The sequence below is a fragment of the Magnolia sinica genome, chromosome 5 (genome assembly GCF_029962835.1).
Source record: "Magnolia sinica isolate HGM2019 chromosome 5, MsV1, whole genome shotgun sequence".
Lineage (NCBI taxonomy): Eukaryota > Viridiplantae > Streptophyta > Magnoliopsida > Magnoliales > Magnoliaceae > Magnolia > Magnolia sinica.
Window position 1 is genome coordinate 50,567,311 of NC_080577.1, and position 12,367 is coordinate 50,579,677.

Here is a 12,367-nt window from a genome sequence, read left to right on the forward strand (position 1 = left end):
ACATTTCAAGCATTGTGGGAGTGTTGTAATAGTTTAAAATTTATTTCTTGCTATTTCCTTTATTTCCTTTTAGTTTGAGTTTTTGATATTCAATTTGTTCTAGTAAAGTTGTCCTACCATAAACCCTTGGTTTTTATGGTGCAAGGTTGTCCTTAGAACAACATTGGTATCAGTCTCTTTATTTGAGTTCGCTTTACATTTCCATATTGTGATTTATTTAAAGTGCTATCATTCCTTTATTTATATTCCGCTGTTAAAAATTTTATTTGGCATAGTCCTATTCACCCACCCCCCCCTCTAGGACATATAGCTAGGTCATTTCAAGTGGTATCAGAGCATAATAGCTCATTTTTAATTCTTTATTCTTGGATTTATTTCCTGAGCTAATGATCTAAGCTATATATAAGATGTCAAATTTTGATAGCCTTTTAGTCACTAAGCCTCCACCATTTGATGGCTCCAACTATGCCTATTGGAAATCCAAGATGAGGATTTTCCTCAAATCAATGGATGAGAGTGTGTGGTAAGCCATAGTGATTGAATGGATCCCACCTACCACTGAAGTGACTAGCATCGATGGTTCAAAATCGATGAGAGTAACACCGTATTTCTCATGGACCACTCTTCAAAAAAATGAGAGTAGTGTCAATGCAAAAGCACTGAATGCAATCACTTGCGCACTATCACTGGATGAGTTCAAAAGAATTATATCCTGTAATACTACAAAGTAAGCTTGGGATATTTTAAAAATGACACACAAGGGTACATCAACTGTCAAGAAATCTAAAGTCCAACTCCTCACAACCAAACTTGAGAAAATTCATATGGTTGAAAATGAAATGTTTATGCACTTTTATACAAGATTGAATGACATTGTAAACTCTATGTGGGGTCTTGGCGATAAAATCCCAGAAAGTAAAGTGTGTGCAAAGATACTATGCTCACTTCCTGAACGGTTCAACTCTAAGGTAACCCCGATCCAAGAACTTCGTGATACGGACAATATGAAGGTAGAAGAACTAGTTGGTTCTTTACAAACCTATGAGTTAAATTTTAAAGCTCTTAAAGGTAAATCTGTCGCTCTTAAATCTTCTAAATGTATTTCTCAAGAAAACTCTGATTTAGAAAATTCTGAAGACGATATGACTCTTTTAGCGAAAAATTTTTATAAGATTTTCAAAAGTAAGAAGAGGGTTGATTTTCAAAAATCAAATGATAAGAAAAGATCTAAATCTAAATCTAAAACTTGAAAATCTTTAAAAGATATTCAATGTTACAACTGCCAAGAATATGGGCATTTAGCAAACAAATGTCCTAAAACGGACAAATCTAAAAAGAAAGGAATGTTGGCTACTGGGATGAATCTTCTGACACTGAGCCACTTCTGAATCAGAAGATTCTGAATCTGAGTCGGGCAATGAAGTTAAAGCCCTTATGACTCTATCCAAGTTCACCTTTTCAGATCATGATGACTCAACTAGTGAAGAAAATCTGAATAGTGATCATTTGTAAGATGCTTACAATGCCTTATACAAGGAAAGTTATAAAATTGCCGTAAAACTGAAACTTCAAAAAGATTAGTTTTTAAAACTCAAGAAAATTTTGATTCACTTGTTTTAGAAAAATCCCATATTTCAGATTATTTTGAAAAGACGAAATGCAATTTAGTATTCAAAACCTCCCTGATTGAAAAACTTAAATCTGAAAATGATAAACTTAAGCTTGAAAACTCTTCACTTTTGAGTTTAAAGGATATATGGAGGTATACCCAAGGAGATCCAAAGTTTGAAAAACTTTTATCCGGATTTAGGAAATGTGGTGACAGATCCGGGTTAGGCTATGATAAGAATATACCTTCTAAATAGAAGAATACCCCTCCTAAGTTTGTAAGAGGAGAAACCTCTAACTCAAAAGGGAAAAGTACTTATCAAAGTTTTTCTAAAAAGGCTAAAACTTTTCAAAAACCTAAAAGCAACTATATCAACTATAAAACTCAAAACAGAAACCCTTTAACTGAAAAAATAGTTGATTTGCTTAAGGAGCTCTTAAAATCTAACTCAGTAGGTCATTCTTACAACAACAGACAAAAAAAGACCAACTATACTCCTAAACCCAAAACAGTTATGAAATGGGTTCTTAAGGTTACCTGCTTGGTTGCTCACACTGCATTCAAAGCGACAAGCCATTCAAAGTGGTACCTAGATAGTGGGTGCTCCAGGCATATGACAGGCGACAAGGCTTTACTCACCGACCTTAAAGATATGACTAATGGGTCAGTCACATTTGGTGATGGTAGCAACTGCAAGATTATTGGCCAAGGTACGGTTTAGCTCTATAACCTTCCCTTATTTAAGAATGTTTTATATGTTGAGGGGCTAAAACACAACCTGTTAAGCATATCTCAAATATGCGATAACAATCACAGCGTGAACTTTTCTATTCAAGGTTGTGAAATTTTAAACAAAAAGGGTTCTGTAATATTAACTGGTCGCAGGACTTCTGAAAACTGCTATATTGTAAGCGATGGTAGCTCATCTATTCAATCGTGCTACATTATCCATACCAATGAAACAGAATTATGGCATAAACGCCTTAGACATGTACACTACCGTAATTTATACAGATTGAGCAAGAGAGAGCTAATAAGAGGTCTACTGAAATTACAAAAAGTAGACAAAATATGTGGTGAATGCCAATATGGGAAGCAAACAAGGAGCTCTCAAAAAAAGGTGAACTCTGATACCACATCAAGATCACTCGAGCTTCTCCATATGGACCTTATAGGACCTACCAGGATGGAGAGTCGAGGTGGTAAAAAATATATACTGGTAATCGTGGATGATTTTACCAGATTCACTTGGGTAGCCTTTTTAAGGGATAAATCAGAAACCCTTGATGAAGTAAAAAGGATTCTCAAATGGATCCAAATTGAAAAATGTTCTCAAGTTTGTAAGATCCGTAATGATCAAGGATCTGAGTTCGAGAATAGTAGTTTTGAGAAATTCTGTAGCGATCAGGGAATATCACATGAATTCTCTACACCTAAAACACCACAACAAATGGAATTGTGGAGAGGAAAAATAAAGTGCTTCAAGAAATGGGAAATGTAATGTTGAATAGTATGAAGCTCCTTAGAAATCTTTGGGGTGAAGCCGTAAATACTGCGTGATATATTATCAACCGAGTTTATACATGTAAATCTAATAATAAAACTACTTATGAACTTTGGTTTAATAAGAAGCCTATTGTCAAATACTTTTGAGTTTTTGGTAGCAAGTGCTATATTTTGCGTGATCGAGAAAATCTGAGAAAGTTTGACACAAAAAGTGGTTGTAATGACCCAGAAAATTTAGTACAGAGACCCGAGTACTACCTCAAATTCTTTAGAAGTTAATTACGGGTTAACTAGCACAAAACTTGATTACTTGTGAAATTAGCATTAATCACTTTAAATTCGATCTGTGAGAACCAAAACTTGTAGAATCATTAGTGCTACGTTACCCTGAAATCTAGGATTCAACGCTAAATCCAGTTGCTCTCGGGAGTATTTGAAAACTTTGTACCGGACCTGTACCGCGTGTCGAAAGTCCGATAGTGATAATCTTAGACCATGATGATCACCTTGTTGGGCTTGATAATAACCTCTAAAATCAAGTCCAGATGATGTCCTAAGACGATTTGCTTGAGTACGGAGTAAGGAGTGTGAGAAAGGTGAGAAATTAAATATGAATTTATGAAATCTGAGTCGTGTCGCTTGCATGCCGATTTTAAGCATTCTAACTGTTGGATTCTGACCCAAATTTACACTTGGATCAGGGAAGACGGCCCACACATGTCAAAGTGCTTGTGGTCCTGATCGAGTTTCGGTGATCGTTGAACTGAAATTGGTCCGCCATGGACGATCTGGAAACCCAATCGGACTAAAAATTTAACTCGCTTAAGATCCAATATTAGTGAGCTTAAGTCCGACCGCACTCAGAAAAAGGACCTCCAGAAATGCTCTTTTGGATCAAAATAGACCCAATTTAGTTATAACCTAAGTATACCTTGGACTTGGGGCAATTTCCATCAAGTTTAGGCCTATATAAAGACCTGAAAACCCTCACTCTCAACTCCATACGAAATTTCTAACCCTAGCTCAGAGAGAGAGAGAGGAAAAGAGAGAGAAAGTGAGAGAGAGGTTGGTGAATCATCTTCATATTCTTTCCAGTTAATCGGCGTACTTAATCCATTGTATCTGAATCGTTATTCCGATGATTCTAATCTCATTCTTGGGTAAGTCAATTAAACCCTAACCTGTTTTAGAACTTAGAATGGTCTAAGTGTTGATATAACTAACTTAATTCATGCCTTAGGTTGTCTAATCGCCGTTGATGAAGGTTTATCATCTAAATCAGATCCGTTGTGCACTTTCTAGTGTAAGGTGCGAACTATATTCGTATAGGTTATGGTTTTCAAGGCTTTCAAAGTCGGTTGATGATTTATTATTGTTGTGGGTGAAATTTCACATGCCAAATGTGAAGTTTGTATTGTGTTTCTGATATATATGAACTATAATGAGATTTGTGTATTCCATGTATAGGTAGAAAGTATCGCATACATATGAAATACGAGCATGTGTTTGCCATGATAAATTGTCATGTGTTCATGCTAGTTGTACATGTATCAACTCCTTAGCGAAAGGAATTGTCCAAGTGTGTGTTATCACCAACATACGTCATGTATGTTGACATATGTAGTCTAAGTATTTGTAGAAATGTCTGAATGATTAAGTGTGTAATATATTATCCTGTTTATGGGCGTTGAGGAGAGATTCTCAACTATCTTATTGATGTATATGATTTCCCATATGTAATTTGCATTCTTTGTTTGTTTAAATTCAGGCACTACTTAGGTGTGAATGCATGTTAAGTTGAAATCCACCAAATGCTTACATGCTTGTATGATTGGAATTGTTGTTCTCCTACTGTTCTAAATTGCTAGTATGAATATCTGTTATAATTGAAGGTGTTTGGGACTATGAAATAGTCCAAGAAATCGGTAACGAGCTTTGAGTTCGTGGCTGAGGTTGTCTTCGTCACGTAAGGCGTGTTTGACGAACCCGAGTTGTATTAGGGTTATTGACAGTGGTTTGGCCACATGGAGTGTTTGCACACTTCATGTCGTTCAACTCAATGTGTGCTCGTGGTAGTCAAACTCGTCAAGTAACCCGATTGTCCCGGTAGATGTTCACCATGCATGGACGCTACTGTTTGAATCTAGGGTACCAAACTTACCAGTGCAATCCCTTTAACCATTGTACCTTGATCTGCTAAGACTCATGAGCCAGGCATGGTAGTATGGGACACCGTGGTTGAGCTATTGGCCTACGCTGAGGCGACGAGCCTTCCCATAGTGACCAGTGAGCAATTCAGACTCATGAGCCGATTTTGGTGGTATGGGACACTATATTCGTGCTGTCGGCCTACATTGATTGGTGACGAGCCCTTTGTAGTGCCCTCAAGCATACCTTGATACTGCATTGAGGTGACGAGCCTTAGTGTAGCAACTAAGGTATGACTAGGCATGCATTGATTGGTGACGAGCCCTTTGCAGCGACCTAGAACCATGATATCATATGAGATTGTCTAGGACTAATGACCCTGGAATGGATTACTATTTGGGAATCGATATAAGGAAGGTACCTTAGCTTCCCAATCCTGCTGTATGAAAAGGACTAATAACAACTTGGTAATCATATGTATGCACCGCATTGCATGTGCCTTGGTGTCGTGGAGCACTGCGGGAGGTTGTCATGCGTACCGTAAGATGAAGATGCCGAGGGAGTGCAGGCAAGGGCATACATCATTGCTACATACATCCTTGCATTAACAAGAGTAATTAGGACATGTTTGATTATATTGCCTTATCATTACTGCTTAATTGAATTGATAACATGTTAACTTTTACTGCATAGTTCCACTGAGTTGATCACTCACTCCCATATTCTGGGGCGGTGTTTCGACACCAACCAGACTCTGTCTTAGATGCAGATGATGATGCGACCCCCAAGGTAGAGTAGGAGTATGAGGATGATGAGGTATTCTCCTCTATGCAATTCTCAGGCGGGTTTATGTGAGCCGTGTCTTGATCTACAGGGATTGAGGGTTTATTTTGTAATGGTTTACTTCATTGTGATACTTATCTTTTGAGACAAACACTTGTAATTATGACCTAGCAGAGCATACATATCACAGGGACTTACACATGTACACATGTATTTCTTTAGTCTTCCGCTTGCGTCTTTCACCTATCCCTGGATTATGTTCGCAGTTCTGGATTAATCTACTTCATGTGTTATGCACTAATACAGACAACATACATTCATCATTACATATGTTGCATAAGTGATGTTTTGAAACTCGGGAGCCGAGTTAAGCTCGACCCTCAAATTTCAGGGCGTTACAGTGCATTAGCCACCTTGTTATGCTGCCCTGATTTGTGCTTCAGAACGAACATGAATTCCTATAAAAGGGTGCGAGATTAATCTAGAATCAATGTAGGTTTTTCAGTTGCTCTTATCGGTGAAAGTTGACTGAAAATGATCGCCGAGATCGAGTCCGTGCACACTCTTGATCACACACAGCGACCCCAAATCTCTTCTAGACCGTCCATTGACGGGTTTAGACCGTGTATCATCCCTTTCTAGCTGTTAGAAATCTACTAAAAGTGACTTTATATCAGATTCTATTCAAAGTGACCTGATAAGAGTCGAAACGGACTGAGGGCCCAATCAGGGCATTTCTAGGGGGACCCAGGGTGGGACCCACATCAATTGCTGACCTGGGGAGCAGGAGGACCTTGCCCAAATGGTGAGTCCTTGCCGAAATGTCTAGAGACCGGCGATGACCTCGCCACCCAGCGGGCCTGGACGGGCGGGCCGGCTCGGACCAACGCATTTAGGGCCTAGTGTGGCCCACTCCTTCACAGTTGCATGTTTTTAACTCCCCCAAAACCCTCCTTCCTTCATAAAGCTACCCTCCAAGCTTCCCTTTTCTTGAAGTTTCTCTCAAAACCCCACAAAACCCATCTCCAAATCCTTTTTTCTTCCATTTTCATGCACCCTCACTCTACCCATCTCAAAACCCACCTCTATTGCTGTTTTCCCTCTCTTTTCTTTCCATTTGAGTACTCAAATCCCTCCTTTGAGTCTCAAATTCGTAGAAGCCCCATCCTTTCTTCCATTTCCCTCTTCTCTCATTTTTCATGGCCCTATTCGAGCTTATTACGGCCATATTTTCTATTTCCACCATTCCCCCTTTCATGGGGAAGAAAAGAGCTCCTGTTGATGAAGTCGGGCCTAACTGCCTAACCCATTCACAGAGGCCGAGAGGTGCCACCGCGAGCACGACCGCCACTCGAGAGTTTCAGATAAAGCGAGACCTCGATCCTCAAGCTCCCGTTGGAAGAACTCTATTGGTGGAGCTATCTTATGGAGTTTATGAGGGACGTAAAGTCCTTTTTGAAGCTCATGTAGATCCGCGGCTATTTGGAGAATATCTCTTGTTTGAGCGCCTGGAAGGGGCCAGTTGGTGTCTGCTATTCGAGGGCGAATACCGCGCCAATGTGGGTACTGTCCGAGCGTTCTATGCCCACATTTAAGAGCCTTTACTGGAGCCATTACAATTCAAGATCCCTTGTGGAAGAGATCGGGAGGCCACAATCAACGTTGCTTTGATATCCCGACTTCTGAACGTGCCACTTGGCGAGGTTCATGCAAGTGAGAAGAATCTGAGTAGTGCACGTGAAAGGGATCACCACACGCGGTTCCTTTGTGGTCGTCTGGTTGAATGATAGCCTAACAGAAGCCTTTTAGTGACCAACATGACAGACGACTTCTGCTTGCTTCACCACATCTACACATTCAATGTTTATCCTAGGTGGAGCAACCGTAGTGAGTGCACGCGCCTGATGGTAGATTTCTTGTATCAGGTGGGGCAAGGAATGAAGCTGTGTGTGCCTACGTACATCTTATGGCAGATAGTCATTATCGCTCGTTCGAATAGAAGGACTGAATTACTCCCCTTTGGCCGACTCATCTGTAAGATTGTACATGAGTTTGGCTACAGACTCAGGGTGAAAAGGCCGGTACCTGTCCGTTACATTAATGAGATGACTCTTAATCAGATGGATATCGAGCCTCGTCAACGATAAGCCTTACTTGAAGAAAGTGAGGATGAGACTGAGAGCGATGAGGAAGAGAGTGATGAAGAAGGTGGAGCTGAAATAGAAGAAGAAGAAGAGCAGGACGAGGAAGAAGTGGAAGCCCAGGACACGAGTGAGAGTTCCCCTCTTACGGCACCGAAGTAAGGCACGGATCAGGCCGCTAGGGGTGCCCGTATAGCTCGACTTGAGGAGGGTCAGGCTGTCCTACGATAGGACATTATAAATCTTCGGGACCTCGTGAAACATAAGTTCAAGAAGGTGTCCCACACTCTTAAGTCTATCCTATGTTGCCTGCAGGATAAGGGTACCCCTCCTCCGTCACCTGATTCTGATGAGTAGTTGCATTTGTAGTCATCCTTTACCCTATTTTATTGCTTGTTATTGTGTGTAGCCATTATAGGCGTAGTAGTTTGGAAGTTGTTTGTTATTTAAAGCTTAAGTTGTATTAGCTCGCATGCTTTCTCTGTCGCGATTCATGTAATGATGCACTTCTTGTATTGCAACAATTTTGTTAAATGAAATGCAAGTTATTTTCCTTAAGTTGTGATGTGAATGTTATGTGGGTGGATTATGTGGATGTTAAATCTCACAGGTTGCATCCTCTGTTGAATGTAGGGCATGCCTCCTAAGGGCTCGAAGACTTCGGCCCGTCTTTCTTTGGGCGAGTCGCTTGCCAGGGTTTTCCCCCTAGGCGATAGCCAGACGGATCCACAGTCGGGCCCAACTCAGTTTGGTGCTGGGCTGGACTCCTAGCCAGCTACTGATCCCGCTGCTAGGCCGACTCCTGTGATTCCACCTATAGCTCCTCCAGTCACGCCTTCGGTTCCTGAGCAGAATCGTGCATCTGCGTTGACGCCCTATGCATCTTCATTTGCTCCACCTCCTGATAGGCTAGAGCAGATAATGCTATTGATGTGGCAACAACAGATCCAGCAGCAGCAGCAGCAGCAGTTTCTGTCTTCCATGGCTGGTATCTTTGCTCAGTCGATGGGGGCGACTCCACCTGCTTCACCTATGCACCCATCTGGGAACGCTAGTGCTACTGGCACATTTGAGAGATTCCAATGCTTACGACCTCCTACATTTGCGGGTACTCATAGACCTAAGGAGGCCGAGTACTGGAATGACCGCATCTCTAAGATGGCGAGGCTGCTTCACTGTTCTGAGGCGGAGTAGGTCGAGCTTGCCTCCTTCATGTTTGAGGAGGCCAGTTTATGGTGGGACAATGTTCTCCACACAGTTGCAGATGGTTATGTGCGGAAGTGGGAGGCGTTTGAGGCACGCTTCCATGAGAAGTATTTCCCGGTCACTTACCGACATGAGAAGGAGAGTGAGTTCCTTCGCCTCCATCAGGGAGGGATGTCGGTGACAGAGTATGAGAACCGGTTTACTGAGCTGGGTAGATATGCTCCATTACTTCTGGGTGATCAGCCGATGCGAATGCGGCATTTTTCTGAGGGGCTGAGGCCTGAGATTCAATTAAAGATGTGCTGTGCCAGCATCTCTTCTTATGCTGAGTTGGTGAGCATGTCCCTATGAGCTGAGCAGGATGGGGACAGGTTGCCTCGTATGCGTGCACACATGGTTCCTAGACCGCGACTTGACTTTCTGAGTACACCATTTCTCGGTAAGAGGTAATGGGCAGATTCTCCTTTGAGATGTGCAGCGTCGTTGGCTCAGCTGATGCATTCAGATTTGCGTTGTACATACTGTGGAAGAATCGGGCATTCGGATCGTAATTGCTTTATGCGAATGTGGGACAGTGGATTTTCATTGCCACAGAGGATTAGCCGTCCGATGCCTCAGGTCATATCAACTCCACCCCTTCGTTCAGCACCAACTCACCCATCTTTCAGGCCTTTTGTACCTCGCTTCAGGCCACCTCAACGGCCCATGGTACCACCGCCGAATCGCCCGCAGCAGGCTCGAGTTCACGCGCTTACTGCTGAAGCGTCTGGGGCTGACTTAGCGCCAAGATCTTTTGAGGTTACATCTCACATCCAAGGTATTCCCATCTTCTTGTTGGTGGATATCGGGTCCACTACCTCTATTATATTGTATGCGGCAGTTAAGCGGCTGAGTTTGGGCATTGTTATTATAAAGGGAGTGACACTCACTACTGCTACAGGGATCTCCTCTGATATTACTAGGGTTTGTATGGGTTGTTTGATTGATCTAGGGAGCAGATCAATTCTAGTTGACCTATTTGTTGCACCTCTATATCATTACGACGTCATCCTTGACATGGATTAGCTCACGAAGATGCGAGCATAGATTGATTGTGAGGCTAGATGGGTGACAGCCCATGGACCTGAGGGCGAGACATTTACTTTCCCTGTTCAAGTCAGTTACCCTTTTCGATTTGGTTGTTATACTTCTCTATTAGAGAGTATTGCTGGTTCGGCGCTTGAAAACACGCCAGTAGTTCAGGATTTTGAGGATGTATTCACGATAATTCCTAGATTACCCCCTTGGAGCGAGATTGATTTTACTATCGATCTCATGCCTGGTGCAACAACTATCTCATTGCCCACCTATTGCATGCCTCCGAGTGAAATGGAGGAATTGAGGAAGCAGATAGATGGCTTGTTGAATTTGGGCTTTATTCGACCTAGTGTGTCCCCTTGGGGAGCACCTGTTCTATTTGTCAAGAAGAAGGATGGTTCCTTGAGATTATGTATAGATTATAGCAGATTAAATCAGGTGACAGTAAAGAACAAGTATCCCTTGCCCAGGATCGATGATCTGTTTGATCAGTTGAAGGGGGCACGATACTTTTTGAAGATTGATCTACAGTCAGGGTATCATCAGTTGCGCGTCAATGATGAGGATGTGTAGAAGACCGCATTCAGAACTAGCTTCGGCCATTACAAGTTCCTTGTGATGTTGTTCAGTCTTACGAACGCACCGGCCGTGTTCATGGACCTGATGAACAGGGTATTTCGGCCGTTTTTGTTCCGATTCGTCATTATCTTTATCGATGACATTTTAATATACTCTGCTAGTCGGGAAGAGCATGAGGAGCACTTAAGAGCGGTCTTGGATACTCTCAGGACGAATCAGTTTTTTGCACAGTTCAAGAAATGTGACTTCTGGAAAGAGGAAGTCAAGTTCTTAGGATATGTGGTGTCCAAGGAAGGGATAGCAGTCGACCTCGCTAAGGTAGCTGCAGTTTAGGATTGGAAGCAACCTGGTTCGGTTACTGAGTGAGAAGCTTTTTGGGCCTAACAGGCTATTATCGATGCTTCATACGATATTTCTCAAAGATAACCAGACCGTTGTCTCAGTTAACATGGAAAGACTTGAAGTTTTCCTGGAATGAGAAGGCCAAAATAGCTTTTTAGGAGCTAAAGGACAAGTTGACATCCGCCCCTGTGTTAGTATTGCCAGAGCAAGGGGTTAAGTATATGATTTATACTGACGCCTCTCGCATTGGTCTAGGTTGTGTCCTTATGCAAAAGGACAGGGTGATTGCATATGCCTCGAGACAGTTCAAACACGAAGAGATTACCCTACACATGACTTGGAGTTCGCAGCTGTCATTTTCGTACTAAAGCTCTAGAGACATTACCTCTACGGAGAGGAGTTCGAGCTCTTTTGCAACCACAAGAGCCTTAAGTATATCTTCACTCAGCATGACTTGAATATGAGGCAACGCCGATGGATGGAAACCTTGAAGGACTTTAAGTTCGATGTCTCTTACCATCTGGGTAAGGCAAACCTTGTGGCAGACACGTTAAGTTGCAAGAAGACTATAGAGTTTGCAGCTCTGCTAATGATAGCAGAATGGGACATGATGGAGTTTGTGTGAGGTTTTGAGCAGAAACTCACAGTGGAAGAGCTATATGAGGTTATCGCACACATTCGAGTACAACCCCTCATTGATGATGGGATCATTGCAACTCAGGCAGATGATGAGCTATTGGCGAAGATGAGAGAGCAGGTTCGTACAGATGAGGACTCTGAGTGGAGTGTTGGTTCAGATGGGGGCCTAAGATATCATGGCCGCCTATGTGTCCCAGACGTTCCTGACTTGAGATGGGAGGTTCTCTAGTCAGCCCATACTTCGAAGCTTGCGATGCATCCAGGTAGCATGAAGATGTATCAAGACATGAGGAGATCCTACTGGTGGGACAATATGAAAGTTCACATTACTGAGTTC